The 17,027-nt window shown below is 39.8% G+C and overlaps 1 protein-coding gene across 17 annotated transcripts in view; it reads right to left on the bottom strand.

Moving 5' to 3' along the window:
• Positions 1 to 17,027, bottom strand: part of ZBTB20 (zinc finger and BTB domain containing 20) — a 488,423-nt gene that overhangs the window by 313,415 nt on the left and 157,981 nt on the right. For all 17 annotated transcript variants that reach the window (XM_054803829.1, XM_054803837.1, XM_054803872.1 and 14 more), the window contains one exon: positions 5,602 to 5,677. The gene's annotated coding sequence lies outside the window, so the exon portion shown is untranslated. The remainder of the gene's footprint in view (positions 1 to 5,601; positions 5,678 to 17,027) is intronic.

Genomic DNA, 17,027 nt, shown 5'->3' with positions numbered 1-17,027 from the left:
TTCCCGTGCCTTTTTAATACGAGTGAATCACAACCCATACTCCCATATATACTAAAGCAACCGCACACTGGAGAGCCATTTTCCTACCTTCATCTACTGTGGCCACTATTCTGCAAAAATAAGAGCTGCTGCCTGTAATAGTCAGGATTCTACCCATTTGTACGCTACAACTGATGTCCTTAACATACAGACCTATAACAACAAACAAAGCCCCACACAACTCCTCCACCTCCCCAAAACCCCAGACCTTAAACATTTGCAAGAAAAGAAAAAAAAGCACAAGGGACTTAATCAACAATCATTCCCAACTCTTTTTTTCTTTTTTTTTTTTTTTCCTTGCTAAGTTGTGAACGGGACTGATTAAAACCAACCTGAGCACTAACAAAAATTTCAGGCTGGTGAACTGCATTTTGAGATTTGTAGTTTCAAATAAGTGAAAATATCTTTCAAGGATGTTTACATGAAAATTCAGAAAACAGACAATCACAAAGCTCCCAATCTCTTGAGACATTTACCTTTTTGTAGCAGGCTTTACTCCAGCCCCATTACATATTTGCTCTGATCATCAACCCTATTTGCACCTTTCAACTGTCTCCATGATGCGTGTCAGAGGCCTTTGTATCACGCAATACTTGGAGTGTCTCCATTCATCCAAATTTTAAAAACGGGTAACTGAAACAAATCAGCATTTGTGCACTGACTGGAAAGAAACCATGCAGACTCTGAGCCACTGAAAAATCTGTCCTTTGGTGTCTATATGACTCCCTCCCTTGTCCTCCTCTAAAAAAAGAAGGGTCAAAGCAAAATGCTGGCAGCCCAATGAAATCTTTGAAGAGACAGTATGGTTTCAGTTATGAGAGGATGGAAAAATAAGAACCCTGGGGATCTTTCGGGAACATTAAGCTTTATTAATCAGGAATGTATTAGCCACATACCAACATTCCCAAACGGTACGCTGAATCAGAGAAACGCCAGGGAGCAAAAGAACCCATCCAGGCTGGTCTTCTGCCTTATGGTGAGTTCTAGCATGCCCCGAGAGATGGTTTTCCAACCCATTCCTTAAAAAAGGAACCTCCCCTGCTTCCACACTGCCTACAGATTGTGTGTCCCGGCGCTTTACATCTGATACAGTCAGAACATGGTTCTTAATATGTAACTTGGTAATTTTCACTGCTCGTTGAACTGATTTCTTTAGGTCTTTCTCCCAGTGGATATGAAGAACAATTAATCACTCTGCTCCTGATTATAACTTTTCACTCACAAGAATATTTTTTTCACATTCTCCTTAACATATAAGAAAAGCAACACTTTCAGAAGCACATAATGCCATGTAGGGCTCCTACATATCCTCTTGCCCCTGGGCCAGATAACAATCAACCAGTTTCTGCTTTCTCAACAATTTTAACACTAGGACAATTTCTGCCTTGACAAACATTCATGACCTCTCCACATTTCCACTGGGGTTCCACAGGTGGAAATCAGGGCAGAATTTATCCCCATGAGTTTCTGGATTAATGCCTTGGTATAGGAAGGGGAAAAGGCAAAATTAATTCTCTTTGTTAGCGCTAACTCAATTCCTCAGTGACAGTCAGTCCCAAGACATTGATCTTTGTTCAAAGGAAGCACGCTTCCATACTCATCTCACGTTTGTACACGTCTTCTCCAGTATAGCTTCTACAAGCCAGTACCTCTGCATCAAAAAAAAAGGCTTAAAAAATAGTGAGGGTTTACATTTTATCAGAGGAATAGGAACTGGGAATTTGCAGGGCTCAAAGCCCATCTTAGACATGAAATTCCAGTTAAAACAGCACGTTACAGGAGGGAAGGACAGATCCCCTATCCATCCAGAACCGCAAGGATTTTTGCGCTGGAAAGAACACGGTAGGGTAGCTTGTTTGTTGCTTCAAAACTCTTCCTTCGTTTAAAAGCACCTCTGTGATGGACGAAGCCCTTCTCAGCCCTGACATCCTGACGCTACACATGCAGCATGCACTCTGGGATGCCAGCTTACTGTGTCACATTGGCTTGGGTTCTGCCTGTTCCTTTCCTTATGCGTGCAAGCTCAATTGAACTTATGAAAATTCAAACTGTCTTCTGTCTGTTTCATACATCATCAGCAAACAATCACTAGACAAAATGAATTTGCTCTCCGTAATTTGGAGGCTACACAAATGTCTCTGCTGTATAATACAAAAAAAGGTGAATAAAGTTTGGTATGCAAGGTTAATTCAGCATGGAGGAAAGTAGCAGAGAAACAGACGGAGAGAGAACATGAACAATAAAATACTCAACAGTGGGGAGAGTGACATGAGAAATACTTCTGTAAATTGGAGTTGGCCTTGATACCTTTGAGTGATGGAATTAAACAAAGGCACAAGTGAGTTGTGAAAGATCACCCCCATGAGTGGCTGTATCTCCATCCCTCGTGATTTGTCTACACAATATACTTATTAATAATAACAATGGTTACTATTTCTCCTCTAAGAGCTTTGCAAACACAAACTCAATCATGTTCACAGAGCTGCATCAGTTTGAACCAGATTGAAAAAGTGATCTGCACAGTGAGGTTAAATGACTTGTGCAATGCCACTCAATGAGCCAGCAACTGTCAAGATTAGAGCACTGGATCTTTTGGTCAGTAATCAGTTCACAAAGCTGCCTAAGGCTGAAATCTTGACAAATCTCTCTTTTTAACAAAAATAATGTGTCATATACTCCTTATTGGCCTTAGCCGATGGCAACATAACTAAAACCATTGCTTTGAAAGCACATCCAGTGCACTTCTTGTGCAGGTTTTCAGGTTGTGTGTACAGAATCTTTTTCTTTCACATGCAACGCGCTGTCACTGTCTCCTCCTAGAATCAAATAGATGCTGAATGCGAGCAGAGGTAGCTCCTCATACTAGACTTAAGCCTATTTGGAGTTAGTTGCAAACAGCAAAGTACTTAACCACATCCTTAAATTAAGTATTTGAGTAGTCTCATGGACCTCAATGAATCTACTTGCCTATCAATCCACGTAACTTTAGTACCTAGCAAAACATGGCCAGAGCACCCAACACGGAAAGAATCCAGCCATGACCTTCCCCATTAAGAGCATGCCTGCACTACATTTAGAAGGCTGGGGTTTATGCAACTGCCTGCCAGATGCTCACATGTTGTCAATCTGTCTTTTCTTCTAATGCCATGTATCAAGTCAAGCATATTTTCCTATCAGCCGATAATTTAGCCCATCTTACATTAATCAGTTGCTTTAGGGACATCCCTACCCTAAAGCAAGTTTTCCACCCTTCCGTTAAAGAAATAGAGTTAAAAAAAAAAATCCCAGAAAACTACCGGAGCATGGCTTCCCTTTTCTTCTTGCTGTTTTCGGGTTAATACTGGGAAGTCATACTGGGAAGTTTGCTTTAATAAAGATCTTACAATTAGAGATAGCTGATTACATTGAACATACATAGGAAACAAAGGAAATCCTTAAAGCACACTTTCCTCTATAAAGAAGGTGTCCCCACTTTTATTGTGCCAAGTTACTAGTTACACGGACACAAGTTATAGCAAGAATCACATCCTCCGGCATTCATGTGCACACATAGAAGTTCCCTCACCTTGTGCTTCTGTATTCCAGAGACAAGCTGTACGTGCATGCCAAGTCTACAGAACTTAGGAGCAGCTAGAAGTTTACAGGTGGGGTATTTTTTTTTTTTTTTTTGATAAAGCAAATGACACAAGAAACTCAAAGGTTAGAATCTTGGACCTTTACTTCAAGGAATGGGCAGAATAGAATGGACCTGGGAGTCGTGATCCCACACTCCGTTCCCAGTTTGACTACTGATTTACTCTGACCTTGAGCAAGCCGCTCAACATCTCCGCCTTGATAGGCTTGCCACCCTTGATAAAAAAAAATAAAAATATTTCCTAAACACACATTTTACACTTGTGTATTTATTTCCCCTCCAAAGCCTAGAGTCTCATATAAGTAAAAAAGTCCATTCCAGCCAGCACCAATCATCAGGGCCGCATATTGCTACCTGGTATTGTGCCTTAGGGCTGTCCATGTATGACCATCTGGATCCTAAGGTTTCAAAGAAATTGCCTTAATTTACTCCTCACTCTGCTGCTGCATTTTGGAAAGAGAATTACTTCTACTTTCCAACAAAAATTCTTCTGGTTGTTCACACAAAATTGCAAGACAACTTTGAAATTCTGTACTCACAGATTCGGAAGCGTTCCCCCACTTTCTCCCTCAACACCTCCCTTTAAATTGCTGCTGGACCCAGCAAATCCACGAGTGTTTTCAACTGGCCTCACCAGTGTAATTGCAAGGTTAACCTCTGGTGGCCAGGGAAGCTGCTCATATTCAGGAACGATGAGCAGAAAACGTTAAATACCATTCACTGGCCACAGCCTGCAGTTAATACAAAATATTTAAACAACACAATGGCATGGCCCTTGCCAGTAATGTAAAAACACAATGGAGTAGAGCCAGAATGGCACAATCTGCCTGCCTGAGTCATGCTTGGCGCTCCACGCTGGAAGGGGCATGCATTAGCTGCCCACAGTGTACTGTACCCTTCAGCTAGTTTAAAATAAATCACTAAAATACAATTTAAAAAAAAAAAAAGGGGGGGGGGAGGGAGAAAGGAAGGAAAAATCCCATGTAATAGTTAAAATATTTTAACTCTGAAGTACGAAAGTACCACTTTGGAAGAAGGCTCTGGATTTCATTAAAGGCTGCACATTTTGATCTTAAACAAGGAAACATACTGACTTTGCTTTATAATATTCCACAGCTTTGTACTGTCCAACTAAAATCAATTTTTCCCTACTATCTACAAGCTCCTGGATTTTTATTCATGTACTATTTCATTAAATTCAAAGTATCTGTGTCTACTATATTTTCCAATCCTCTTTTGCGTGCCTGTTGTTCAGCCACTGAAGTTCCAAATCTTAATTATTGTCTCAAATACATTTAATAAAGAGATTCTAAATAAGGCTAGATCAGACTGATGTACAATCTGACTTGCATTTATGGAATAACTATGCTCTAGAAAGACACTCCTTTCTTTCCGAGAGACGCAAGACATTATTTTGACTGTTTTATTGTGTCACAGCACAGATGAATTAGGCATTTCTGCCTTCGTCTACACCCTAAAGCAGCTGAAGACCCCTGTGATGTCATCAGAAAGTCATCCGTTTTTTTCTTGTATGAAGGAGAAAAATCTGTTATGACATTATGAAAAGAGAATAAACTATATTTTATGCTATAAGGAATCTTCTGCTACTTTCTGTTATCTCTGCACCCAAGTGCAGAAATCCTCACTGACAAAGTGACAGGAACTCTAAGTCAACAGACACAGAGATGCACACTATTCCTAATAATATTCAAAACAAAGCAGAAAAGAATGATCTATTCAGGGGTCTGAAATTAAAGATCTGCAAGATGTAAGTTCAGTTTTCATTTTTAAATAAAACATCCTTTTGAACTTCTAAATCCCATTCAAGGGGACTCTGACCTTTATCCAAGACCAGCTACTGTGCTAACACTTTGGATGCATAGAGAGAAAAAATACGGACAAAAGGTACCGGAAAAGCTTTTACTTACAGGAATGCAGTGCAGCTTAATCTTTTTGTTTTTAAGGTGCAGTGATTTCAGCATCTACAATGTAACTTCAGGCAGTCTGAAAAGAAACAGGTTAAAATCTCTTTCAGTTATAATTGGTATTTCAGATTTAATTAAAAATTAAACTTTCATAATGTTTCACCATCCAAAGCAATGCATTATCAGTCAAGCGTAGCCTTTTTTTTTTTTTTTTGTTAAAAGAAGCTCTTCCCAGAGTAGTTTGCAATGAAAGAAGAAGGGGAAAAAGGCAATTGAGAGTAGCAAAATATATTTCTTCAGCAAAAGATCTCTGAATAACTTGGAAAGAAGCCTTCTGCCACTTAATTTTAACAATCAACCTTATACTAATTAAAAAAAAAAAAAAAAAGGCATCACAATTAAAGAAGACAGAAAAACACCATCACATACCAATGACTGTGTGGGGAAAAATGTTAATTTCAGCAAAACAAGGACATTGCTAGGACCAGAACATACGCACCAAAAGGGAAAATATGGTTTTACATAATGCCAGCCAACAACATTTTTTTTTTAAATTAGTTCTACAGCATGTAGCACTTTCAGACTGTTGCATAGAGGAGCAGAGACAGCCAGACAAGTTCAAAAAGAGGAAAGCTGTTTTTAAAGTGTACAAGGCAAAAGGTCCCTTGTACCCTTTTGTTAAGGGACACGAAATAGCTACGCTATAAAACCGCAAGGTTTCTTATCGTGCAAAATAAATGTCGTTTTACTGTGCAAACCAGATGATTAAGAAGTGGTAGCTGTAGACATAGCATTTGAACAGATGCAAAAAACAAATTTTTTTTTTCAAAATGCAGTTGGAATGACAATAAAACTCCAGGGGTTGCACCATAAATACGAGTTTAAATGTTAGACTGGAGTTTAAAACCTGTGGTTTTAATTATATCTAATTATAAAGGCTCCAAAACCAGGAGAAATGAGAAAAACAAAAAATATTAATAATAAATTAAAACAATTTTGCAATAAGTTGTCAGGATTCGGCCTCATAATAACAAACCATACAGCAATATATACAGACACATATAATGTACCAATGACTCACTAAAGGAACAAATCAAAACTTGATTAAATTTTATTTTTAAAAGGTGACAGCAGAACTTGCCTAATTTACCCCACTCAAAGTCAAAGCTATTCTCTTCACCAGCAGCACACTGACAGAGATCTGCAAATAAATCCTGGATGTGAATCTAATAGTCATTTTGAATGTCCCACAGGCTGGGGGCAATTCCTAAGTGAAATTTTGTCTTTGTTCTCCTGCGAGTAAAAGCCCAGTTCTTCAGACTTCAGTGTTATATGAGCCTTCCCAATCCGTCCCCACAGACATTTAAAAAGAAATGCACTGTATCAGATGATATATTGTCACACAAACATGTTCATACATACATGTATACCACAAACGGGAACGAGCTCAGGAACTTATTTTTAGGTTTAACTTTTCCGCTCTGTCAAGATCAGATGTATTAAAAAGCAGGAGGCAAAGCAGAGAGCACAGAAGGGGACAGCACAGCAAGAATTATCAAATCTTACGCAGAACCAATTCTTGAGCATTCAGATGAAGGAACAAGAGCCCCCAGACAGAGGCTGGACGATGCTGCCACGGGATAACCTTTATAGGCTTGGATGAAATTTTTCCTGAAGGAATCATTTCAGAAACACGTTCCTCATCCTTTAGACAATCTTTACATCAAATAACTATCCTTCTCTCTCCTGGTTTGGCATCTAGTAAGATAAAGGAATGGCGGAGAAATCCAGGCAAAAAGTCTTAAGTCCATTAGAAGTAGGCAACAGCACAACTGTCAGATAAGTGATAATAGCTTCAGCCTCTGAACTTCCATTTCTTTCCCTTCCTTCCCCTTCCAAATTTACCCCTTTTCTAGCATCTTCAGGACCGTAATGCCGGCTTGTTGGCAGGGAAGGAGAGGGGCAGTGGTATTTGCAATCCAAAGCTATTTCTTTTAATGAATGCAATGAAAAACTGACCTCAACTGAGAAAACAAAGAGCATTCACTGAGGGTGAAATGTATCCCTGTATAGAGCGCCAGCATACAGACTGCACCACTGAAGCCCTATTCTGATGACCTAAATAGGAATAAATCGGTGCATGGACTTCATCACAGTGAATTTTGTCCAAAACCCCCGTTTTCTTGTAGAGAGCAAGGAAGCATTTAGCCCTCTCCTATCAAAGCAGAGAGGTACAAGCACCCCCTTCCCATGCTGGGCACCATCCTGACAACTGCTCTGCAGTGTATTTTCCTACTAGTTCTAACCTGAAGTCCTTCTTACTTTGTGCACATTCTTCCGATTGGGAAGGAAAAGGAGGAAGTGCAACATCTAGCCTTACTCTGCGAGTTAAGCAGTGGGGCATAGCACCTGCAGATAAAGCGGCCCCTCTGCTCAGGGCAGCCGTAACCAGCACGTGCTACAAGCTGCCCATTAGAAGAAACAGAGCCTCGGAAACAGCTCGCCATGCTCACCACCATCTCGAAAAACTTCAGTTAAATAACCATAGCTAACAGAACACCTGACATACAACACGCACAGCCAGAGCATCTTAGAGAGGTATTTTAGTTACGGGTTGGAGTTAAACCCAGAGCAAAACCTCATGAAACACAGAATACTGATCATTGCCACTTTAATAAGCTCATTCGTTTTACAAACTCAGAAACCAGTGACCCGGAGATGAAATGATTTCAACAGGTATGTACAAGCAAGAGGTAGAAATGGAGGCAGCTTCTCAAGCAGGAGGCCCGTGTTCCTGTGCAGGGGTGAGCATGCTTCACAGCGCGGGGCAGGAGAGCGTTGTCTGAAAGGAGTTCAGATTCCCTAATCCCCCTGTGGGAAGCAAGGGACGTGGCTCAAGAACAGCCGGTGAACGTCTGCTTGAGAGAGGCCCAAGAGCTGGAATTGCAAGAATGAGGAGCATGGCAGGTCAGGAAAGAGGTACGTTAGTAGAGCGTTAGCTCTCCGCAAAGGCTTTAAAAACAAATATCATAAGGTAAATATGTTTCACTTTGCTTTCTCATCATTCTTGCTTGCCATAAACTTTATGCAGAGCCTGAAAACTGTGAGAGCAAAACTACTGACTGTACAATGACCAAAGTTCATTAGCAATATTCCACAACTTGCATGGCACCTGACTCCACTGTGCCTGACTCATGTTTGTGGTCCAGTCCCCCACTTTCATAAGAATCACATTCATTCCATCTAAAAATTAAAGAGAAAAAAAAAAAAGTATCATTTGTTATCAGAAGACATTTCAGAAGATGTCAGGCTTCTGCAACCTCTTAATAATAAGGAAGTTCCATATCCATAAGGGTTTGATTTTCCTTGAATATCTGAAGTCAGCTGGAGTAGGTTAATGAGAATCATATACAGCTCATTAGTTATAGGGAGAGGGAAGGTTAGGAGAGAATATAGCACAACAGTTATTGGTATCTTTTGAATTTTCTACACAGAATATAAAACATTGGTCAATTGATCTCTTTCAAAGTGCTTCTTCATATCATTGCTCTCACTTCTGGAACTGCAAATCAATGATCAAGCCACTGCCACCAATAATTATTAACAGAAAGTAAAATACTGATGCCCTTACTTGGGAAAAAACTCATTGATGGTATTAAGAAAGCCCTCTTCAACAACCAGGGAAAGGGGAAAAAAACAACCCCAAAAACCCCAAACAACCCACCAACAAAAAAAAAAAATCAAGCTCATTACTTTCAAGAGAGTTTTCAAATAAGCTCAGGAGCTGGCCAAGAAACCTCATTCCAACTTCAAAATCCAAATAATGACTTAGGATATGGCCCAGATTACTTTCTGGCATTTTAGGCTTGAAAACATAAGCAGGGCCATGGACTAACTGTGTCACAGAAATCGGAGAGGGAGGTCAATGCTGTGCAGGCTCCTCATCTAGCAAAAAATAAGCAAACTTTGAAATTGGAACCAGCATAGGCACGTCAACACAATGCTCTGTCTAGGCTCATTAGTAATGCAAAAGAACAAATCTTATTAACATAGATATAGCATAACACTACTACTGCTTTTTTAAGGTGAATGCATTTTAGTGGGTCCTAGTTCTCCATAAACAGGTTTATTTTGTGCACCATTCTCTTGAGGGGATAGAATAAAAAAGAAAAAAAAAGAAAAAAGTAATGCCTGTGCTTAAAGAATCCTCCCAAAAAGGAATGTTTTCCTGAATGGGAGTCTTTTGTACACTTTCAAAAGTATACAGGAGTTTTGGTCATTTCCTGTTCTACCTTTGATCTCACAATCATTTGTATGGTAGAACAGCACTGAACGGGACTTCTTCCTAACCCTAGGACTGTGGCTCAACCCAGGGTTTGATTTCATAGAATCACAGGATGTCCTGAGTTGGAAGGGACCCATCAGGATCATCGAGTCCAACTCCTGGCTCCACACGGGACCAGCCGAATCAGAGCATATGACTGAGAGCGTTATCCAGATGCTTCTTGAACTCAGTCAAGCTCGGTGCTGTGACCGCTTCCCTGGGGAAGAACAGGAGCAGAGAACAACCTACAGCATTGTGCTGGGATTCAGGGCTCCTGCCACTGCAGTAATGGACAACAGGAGACTAAAGGTTTCTTTGTCAAAATGGTAAATCTCCATCTGTTATTAGTTCACAGCAAAGCTGGGTGCCCACAGAGATTTTGTCTTCCTTATGGCATTCATCTTTTGAGTTTACTTTCCAAGCAAAGACTGTATCCATTACAAATTTTAGTTTCCAAACCATGGCTATTTCAGCTAGAAAAGCATTTTAATCAGGAAAAAGGTGTATTTTTGGCTACTTTTCACACCCCCCCATAACCTCCCAATAGTGTTTGAACTATTTTCGTTCAAGTATGAAAAATACTGCCTTTGGGCAAAGACTAACACTCCTTGAAATGCGGATTTCAGAAAGTTAGACACATTCAACTGAGTAAAAGCTGCAATGTAATATCCACCCTAAAGGTCAGTCCAAAACAGGTACTGGATGCAATTTCACCACGAGGGCCCTCATACCTGTTAAACATGTTGGATCCCTTAATAGCACAGTCCACCCTGCTCATCTATTCCTACTGCTAACAGAGTAAGCAACAAGAATGCGAGAAGCCCAGCTGTGAAAGCACATTAGAAGCTGAACTTCTCAACCCGCTGAAGAGTTAGTCTCTTTATAACTGCACTTCAGACCTGACCTGGACTCCTAAAGTGCAGTTGAACTGGTAGTTCTGCTATAGCCAGGTGGGACCCAGCATCCTTCTAAATACCTCTTGAAGCTTTCCTCCTACGTGGGGGCGATGATGGTAATCAAGTTGGCTGCTGAAAACCATGATATTCCCTATTCCAACTGTTTTCTTGCACAAGCTGTCCCTAGATCCTGTTTATGTTCCCAAGGAACAGGAACAGTGACAGCATGCAGCTTTCACGAGGCCTTGCCCAAACAATTCTTTCTCTAAAGATACAGTTTTTTTTGTGAAGCAGCTCTGAAGCTGATATTCTCTGAGCATCTCTTGGAATACAGCTTGAGGACTTTGCTTATGTCCTTTACAAGTCATTGTACACACGAGCTTCTCCCACTTCTTTTCAAGGTTCATAATCCTTTGATCTTCACAGCCTCACCGCTCCTGTTGAATCGTATCATCTCCCATGGCTCAAATTATCTTCAGTGCATAAAATGATAATACCTGTTAAGAAGCAGGCTCTATCATATAATCACAGCAGAACCTTCACATTTATTCTGGTTTAACACAGAAACTTACATCAATAAATGTTTCATTGTGATGGGTATTTCAGTGCGGTGACAAACTGGGCGGATAAAGGCAACGTGGCAGATAGATAGATATAATTTGTTTGGATTTTAGCAAGGCCTTTGACATAGTACCACACAGGAAGCTCATAGAGAGACTAGAGAATTATGGTCTGGATAATAATACAATAAGGTGGATAAAAACTGTCTGACAGATAGGAAGCAATGAGTTATTAATCAATGGTATTAGAAAAGAACAGAAAGAAGAATCTACTCCGATGCTGAGCAATAGGTGCTAGGATTATTATCATTAAACAGATTCATTAAGGATGAGAAGAAGAATGTAAATGTTGACAGTGTCCAAAACTGATGATTCAGAAATAAGAAACATATCAAATGCAAAATGAATCAAAATTCTGAGATCCAAATAGTGGAGATGTGCATGAGCCAGAACAATGTGGTATTTAATATATCTTAAAAGGTGAAAAATATTATTGAATACTGATACAGTGTTAAGTTTTTAATTCAGAAATACAAGGTTTTCACTGTGTGAACATATGACTTCATCATGTTAATCTGCAACGGTATTGTGTAGTTGTGAAACTTGCTCCCTTGCAAAGCAAAATAAAATCATTATTGCAGCCACTGTGGTCATGAAGATCAACTGGCTTTTTTTCTTAAAGTAAGGATGTTAGTTCTAATGATTAAAATTTTAAAGTTTAAAGTAATCATATATAGCGTCCTTAAATTCTTGGGAAACAGGGTCCTCTTTCAGCTGCAGTCCTGAATTTCCATCCCCCTGCACAGCTAAAGGCTTTTCGTTGCCAGTTTCTGGTACAGGAGATGACATTTAGTTGTCCCCGCGGAGACACTGTGCGCACATAATACTGGCTGTTCAATGGCTACTCCCTCTCCCCTTCTGCCCTTCCTTCACAGACCTGCCCTAAAGAAGTTCAATCCGACCCTTATCTATGAAAGGGCAAGATCTTGGATGAAAGGCAATATACTGAGGTGAAATGAAAAACTGCATGGCAATGCACATACATTTCACAGGACATATGGCAGAGAAGATCAAAGTGATAAATCTTTATTTTGAATACTAAATACCACTAAGTGTTGAGCAATTAAACATGGCAGTTGAATATTTTCAGGATAAACTCAGCAATATCAGCAAAAAATGAAGTTCACTACATCCTGCCCCTTTCTGTAACACAGGGACTTTCCCCTTCCTTGAAAGGAGAACACCCCCTCCAGCATCACAGCCCCAGCTTACTTGTGCTGCTCTAGGAATAAGGACAAACTAGCTTTTATTGTCCTCGTTCTTCAGACAGCAAAAGCAAACTGAACAACTGAGTAAAGGCTGCAGGTCTTCCACTGTAAGAAACTCTGGAAAGCGGTCACAACTCTTACTCTTGCCTTCTCGTTAATGGTGCATTGCCTCGCAATCTGACTACAGGAGATTGTACCTAGCAATTTAGCTCCTTTTTGAGATCCATCACCTATGTTTTCGGGGCATCTTCTCCCAGGATGTACAATACTCCCTTTACCCTCACGCAGCAGCAACTCTGTCTCCCTGACAAGCACCTCCTTCCCTTCCTGCCTGCACCGTGAGAATTTGCCTTCCCTCGTTCACACACGGAGCTTCCTTTGCTGCAGAGACGGAAGGAATTAGGATGAAGGTGTGACACTCCTCTCACAGGAGGAAAAAAAACAAGGAGGGAAGCGGTATCAGCACAGAAGCCCGAATTCATAGTTCTAGTTGATACCAGGGGAGTGGAAAGAACGAGGGATGGCAATACTCCCTGCAGCTTTCCAGAGCAGCAACAGCGACTATGGCTTCTGGGGCCGTGAAGCACATTAGGTGGACAGGAGGTGCACCACTTTGCTATGCTAAGCAGCTGCCTGCTTTGTCCACGTAGTTTTTAAAAGGGCCTTCTGCCGCTTCCTTTGGAACTTACCTCTACAGACCTACCAAGGACCTTGGGAGGAACTTGGGATTTTGACATGTAAGAAGGGACTTGCTACCTTTTAATAGAAAGTACAGTTAATAGAAAGTAAAGTTAGGACTACAGGCTAAGTTTGGACTTCATATAAGCAGGTGCACCTCAGGTGGTATCAGGACTCTTCCAGATTGATGATGCATAGACTGAGTTTATCCCACCATGTGCAGAAGCATAAATCAATGCACGCTTTTACTTAGGCACATTATTTATTCTTTTGCCAGTAGGCCATTAACCTGAAGTCCAAAACCAGCTTCATCTTGCACAATGTCATGCACAAACCATGCCCAGAAGTTTCACATTATTTCAGTTTATGTAACTACCATATTAAGCTCAAGGCCCAAGGAGGATACTGAACAATATCTCATTGTACAGGCTATTGAGATTCAATATTACAGGGACAATGCTACCAACCCCCCCGATTTCATTCATCTCAGAAATCTTTGGAAATTTAATACCAGAGGACTTTGAGACCTTTGGACTGTATTGTAAATCTGCTGCTTAAACTTTTAATGTAACACCAACGTAAGCTCTCAAATAGTTCCCAGTAAAGTCCATATATATAATTCTTGTTTAATTAGACATCATCCTACAAGAAGTGAAATTCAGACGAAGCTGGAACTATACAAAAGTTCAGGGAAGTTCAGTTCCTGCATTATGACTTGGCAAAGCTCTAGTGTATTTTTTTTTCCCCGGAAGCAATACAGAAAAGGAGAATATATCAGCAATGACAAACTGATCACTGTGTCAGAACAGGAAACAATATTTGGAAAAAAAGGAGAAAAAATCTTCCATTTATTTTCAATATTAGTAAAAATAACAAAAAGGTTTTTATACTGCCAGCCACATCCTGCAAAATCTAGCTAATAAAGCAACAGCATAATTACTAGATAAGTTTAAAATGGATTTTTAAAAAGAATGGCTACTTTTGCTGGAGGCAAAGTATATCTAAATATGTTGCAGGACTGGATTCAGAGACCTCAGCATCCTGTCGGCCTTGTCCAATACAAATTATGTTTGTAGTTATTCCAGGGACCTTGAGCTATAGTGTGTACACACTTAAATCTATGCAATATTTATTTCCACTTCAAATACGTAAGATGAAGAGTACACGCTAGGTATGAGCTCAGGCTAGTAGGGCTTCTGCAATGACTGAATTGTTCTAAGTACCAAGATTAAAATTCACTCTGGCTCCATTTGCACTACAAAAAACAAAACACCCCTAAAAAGGCAATAAAATTTTATTATTAGAAAAGTAAGGTTGGGTATTCAACCTATTCCATAATCTATGTTTAAACAAAACAGATGAGATCAAATGCACCCCCCTGGTGGTCAACCAAACAACAGAATTGAAACTAGTAGATAATTTTTTTTCAGTAAAAAAAAAATTCTAACAAAAAACTGCGTATAGCAAAATACAAAATTAAGTTCCATCATGTTAACACTAATACTGAGGAAAGGACTACAAGACCATATGCTAATGGTAAAGAAAAAAAGTTCAGATATGCAATTGGTAACTAGATTTCTAATAAAATAACAACTTCAATCTTTTTCAAGTCTTTTCCAAAATACCAGAAGTGATTAGAACACATTATGGACCAGTCACTTGCCAAGTTTCATGTTTGAAATCAAAGCTGTTTCAAAATTTCCTGAACAACAAAAAAGCATTTTAAAACTGGTAACATTCAGTCATGGTGATATAAGCAAATACCAGCCAATCTGAATCTTGGAATGTTCTTGATCTAATGCCTTTGTGTTGCCACAAAGCCCAGAAAAAATATTTCAGGTCCAATTGCTAAGACAGTAAAAATAATAGTCACAAATTAAAAAAAAAAAATCATTTACATATTATACAACTAAACTTCTTCAAGACGTTTTGTCATCACAATGGAGATGCATCTACATTTACCAAAGATGAACCCACCTGTAATTTGCAGGGAAGATCTAAAAGCCTTCTCCTTCCCTCCTCTGCACCTCCCCCATGAAGAGCTCAGCACTCTTGAAGTATGTTCTCTACAAATACTAGACCCACTTCCTTTGCATATCACAGAGGAGCTGCTTAGTTTCTTTTCATACGTTGAGGAACTCTTCTCAAGATAATGCAGGTCAGCACCATCACAGTCTTCCCCCCCCCCAATACTAAGCAATGCATAAGGAACAAAATTTGAACCTGCAATCTTCCACAGTAAAGGTACTTGCAAAGTACATTAAGCCTGCCAGGAAACAAAACACCAACTGCTATTCCACTCTATGGCTACCTTTCCTCAGACTGTTGCCTGTTTACTCTAATGTATGCAAGCAGAAAAAAGAAATATGATAAGAAGCCAAACTTTAGGTCAATAGTTTACAAGAAGTAGTACAAGACTCTGGGAGTTACATACACCTATAAATTTTTATTATGCACCTGTGTGGGCACTAACAGAGACTATTACATAAAATACCATATTATTTAATATAATTTGAATGGAGGTTTGCTTTCGATTACATGTAGTAAAGTGTCCCTATAATCAGTTCATACAGTAACTGGGCAGAAATTCCCAAGAATATTCAGCCTTTCCTCCTTGAGTGTCAAAATTATTTAGAAACACACTTTCTTTTCCATGAAGAGATACAGTGATGCCAACTACAGCTACATTATTCCCCCAGCAGATCTGGAGATGCTGGAGCAGAACTCTGTAGTCTAGCCACCACATCCTCTGCTGTAACCATCTGACACAAGACTCTCCCCTCATGCATTTCTCTCTTTTAGCTTGAGTTTTTACTCTTTAACAATGCCCTGTGACATTAATGGCTTTGTATTTCCTAACTGTGAGTGAACTTCCTATTTGGGCAGAAGAGGAACTTTCCATCTCCTGAGCAATAACTCACACCAGCCCAAAATTTTATGTAGTCGGCAATCTCCCTTCTGTCCTCATTGACTGGAAGTCTGCATTAATAAAAAATAACCAGTACAGCAGGGCCCTGATGTTCAGAGACACAAATAAAGATCTCTCTAATGTATTTAAAAATGCTTCTTCCACTAGTGAATTACAGCAGAAAAATTGTTTTTCTTTGTTTTAAGCCACATTAAGTCCAAAAGGAAGAAGTCCTACACAGTAAATGCGTACAGAACTATTTCCTACCTCTGCAGGCTGAAGAAAATCCCACTGTGTTAAGTGAGATGGTACCAAGGCCACTTAGACATATTAGCCTATCAAATCTGAATTCCCTTTTTGTTCTTAAATTGCTTATGAAACGTTCCAGGCCCGTGTTTATTTGTAGGACTTCTGAAGAGTCACGCGCTACCACCACTTCCCTGAAAGCAGCGTGATGGTCCACCTACCACTGGTGAGGTTCTTCCTGATGGCTTCAGAAAACTCATTAGTCAAATTGCTCTGGACAGCTAAAAATACATTCAACATTTAACTTTACAGTGGAAGCAACCACAATTAGTTCTCAAATAGAAAACTACACAATTCCAACCTGGAGGGGAGGGAAGCCTCACAGCTAAGAATAAGAGGAGAATTGTCTCAGATTTCCTAAGATGCCTCCCACATTAAGATGTGGCCATATCAGGAAAAAATTAAGAACACTATCTTTAAGTTCCCACAATTACAATTCCAATTAGGAAGGGTTCTTACCTTTGAGCTATCACTGTGCTAAAAATAGAG

The sequence above is a fragment of the Grus americana genome, chromosome 1, assembly GCF_028858705.1.
Source record: "Grus americana isolate bGruAme1 chromosome 1, bGruAme1.mat, whole genome shotgun sequence".
Classification (NCBI taxonomy): domain Eukaryota; kingdom Metazoa; phylum Chordata; class Aves; order Gruiformes; family Gruidae; genus Grus; species Grus americana.
This window is presented reverse-complemented; position numbering and strand designations above follow the sequence as displayed.